Genomic DNA, 3,334 nt, shown 5'->3' on the forward strand with positions numbered 1-3,334 from the left:
AGAAAATTCAACAACTAAAGAATAAGCTTGACGTGGACTTATGGAAAACATCTCGAAATTATGAGGTGATCACCGACCACAAACGGAAATGATTGGATAACTTAGAAGGATGAAGAAATGCAAAACTCCATTTCAAAAGAATACGGAGAATTAATTGCACTTCGAGATGAGAAGAAAAGATACTTGAACTCCACCGACAAAATCTTGATGAACTCTTGAAAGAATGAATTAAATCATGAAGAACCACCATGAAGAACTCCGGTACCAAAAGACTGATGAGATAGAATTGAAGGATGAAAGAATAAGATTAAAGCCTTGCGATGATTTAGATGGAGGTTCCGACGAAAAGGCCGTGGAAATTGAACTCCGGGAAAAGAAAGGATGGAAACACTTGGAACTAGAATTTATTCATAAAGAACAAACTCCGAAGGAAGGGATTAATCACTTTGATGAAATAAGAATAAGATTTATTGTATGCTTATCCTTCATCAAATTAAATTGATGACAAGCAATGGATTTCGCCTACTACTTATTCTTCTTGAAAAGGATTGAGAAGACATAGCGCAAACTTGAGAAGGTCTTCATGAACCATCGGTAGGATTGGAAAGAACGAATGGGCATATGATAATCAAGGAAAAAGAATCTTGAACGAACCACCATAAGAATTCGAAAATGACTGATGAAAGAGAATGAATCACCGGGAAGAATTAGAAGAACCAATATGCTAGAGGGGATTTAGATACAAAAGAACAAAGAGATCATGAACTGATTAAAGAACACTTGAATGAAGCACAGGGATAAATAGCGAACGGTAACTAGAATGGTGGCCTCCGGTGAAAAGAAATGGGAAAACAACTTCTGACAAACTCCGGATGGTTAAGAAAGAATATCTGACAATCTGAAATGATTCAAGAGGATAACATGAAGCTAGAACCACGAAACTTCAAGAGAACCGACAAGATTTAGAGGAAAACTCTTCTTCAATCCTCAAATGACAACGAGAAACACCACCAGAATTACTGAGATACTCCGGTAGAATGACAAGCGAAGAGGTTGAGCCAACAATGAAAAGAATTTGAATTGATCTTGGAAAGGCATCTGACTGATGGGATCCATTCTTACGTCAAACTTCGAAAACGATTTGAGAATAGCTCCGGGAAATTAGTAGAGTCAGGTAAGATCCTGGGAAAAGACCTGCGGGTTAGGGCCCATTGAAGAGAAAACACCATTGAAAAGGATTATTGAACAGATAGATGATGCACCGGAACAATTGAAATATTTGAATGAGGTGACAACCTCGAATTAATTCGAACACAGGTGAATCTCCTGAGATGTCTTGAGCACTCCGGAAGGATAAACTGGCGAGAGGCAAGTGAGCAAGGAGAACACTCGATCCAAGGAAAAGGATGTGATCAACTCGAAAAACTTGAATTTAGTCCACCGGAGAAGAAAAGAGATGAAGAATGTCCACCGAGACGAGAATTCACCGGTTGAAATAATAAATGAAAGACTGAAGAGGCTCCGTATGAATGAAATAGATGGTCGAGAGAGAGTCAGATTCCGGGAAAAAAAGGGTGGGAGGGCGGGAAAAACAAAGACAACTTGGAAGGGAAACCGACGAATATCTTAAAGAGAAAAACACCGGTTGAAATCATTGAGGGAAGAAAGCAAAGACTTCGCACGAGTAGGATGGATACTCGATAATGGACTCCGGCTTCACGAAGAAAAGGGAGGGCGGGTGGGAAAAGAAAACAACTGAGGATTGAACTTGGCAACGATGAAGAGGCTCGAGTCAACTTGACGAGAAATGCACCGGATGAAAAGAGCTGAGAACCAACGATCGGAAAACCAACTGCGTCAACCTAAAGAAAAATTTGAAAGGGGAAGAGGAGTAATTCAAAACACCTATGTCAAGATTCCTTACCAGAGCAACGAAGGGGGCTGAGGAGTAAAAAGAATTCCTACTCTCCGATATAACTAGACTCCGAAAAATAGTTTCTTCTAGACTCAACAACGGCCAAACTACACGATCAAACAAGGGGGCTCCTAAGGTCGGTCGAGGCTCTGATACCAACTTGTCACGCCCAATATGCGACCCTATCCAAAAGAAACTTGAAGGTCCCACCAAGGATAGACCCGCATATTGAAACGCTTTTGCAAGGTGGATATCATTACATCAACATTACATAATAGACGGGGATACATACAAGAGGCATATAATGCCACACGAATACAACATCACAATACATAAGAGCATCATCCGACTACGGATGAAACACAAACAGAAACTCAAACGACATCCACCCTGCTAGCCCAGGCTGCCGACTTGGAACCTATCCCCTGATCGAAGAAGCAGAAGAAGAACTCCAAAACAAGTGAACATCGCTCTCGCGTCATGATCATCGCAAAAACCTCTACCTGCAACTATTGTTGTAGTAATCTGTGAGCCACGAGGACTCAGCAATCCCATTACCATGGGTATCAAGACTAGGAAAGCTTAAAGGGAAAGGAAGGCGTAAAGTGGTGAGGTTGCAGCAGCGACTAAGCATGATATGGTGGCTAGCATACGCAAATAAGAGCGAGAAGAGAGCAAGCGGAACGGTCGTGAAGCTAGCAATGATCAAGAAGTGATCCTGAACTCCTACTTACGTCAAACATAACCCAGAAACCGTGTTCACTTCCCGGACTCCACCGAAAAGAGACCATCACGGCTACACACACGGTTGATGCGTTTTAATTCGGGTCTGGTGTCAAGTTATCTACAACCAGACATTAACAAATTCCCATCTGCCTATAACCACAGGCACGGCTTTCGAAAGATTATAACCTGCAGGGGTGTCCCAACTTAGCCCATGATAAGCTCTCGCGATCAACGAAGGATAAACCTTCTCCCAGGAAGACCCGATCAGACTCGGAATCCCGGTTTACAAGACATTTCGACAATGGTAAAACAAGACCAGCAAAGCCGCCCGATGCGCCGACAATCCCGATAGGATCTGCACATATCTCGTTCTCAGGGCAACACCGGATGAGACATCCTACGAGTAAAACCAAACCTCGAGTTTCCCCGAGGGGGCCCCGCAGTCTACTCGGTTCGGACCAACACTTAGACAAGCACTGGCCCGGGGGGCTAAAATAAAGATGACCCTTGGGTTGGCCGACCCAAGGGAAAGGTAGGTGGTGGTGAGGCAAATGGTAAAACCAAGGTTGGGCCTTGTTGGAGGAGTTTTATTCAAAGCGAACTGTCAAGGGGGTCCCATAAATCACCCGACCGCATAAGGAACGCAAAATTCGGGAACATAACACCGGTATGATGGAAACTAGGGCGGCAAGA

Source organism: Triticum dicoccoides, chromosome 4B, assembly GCF_002162155.2.
Source record: "Triticum dicoccoides isolate Atlit2015 ecotype Zavitan chromosome 4B, WEW_v2.0, whole genome shotgun sequence".
Taxonomy (NCBI): Eukaryota; Viridiplantae; Streptophyta; class Magnoliopsida; order Poales; family Poaceae; genus Triticum; species Triticum dicoccoides.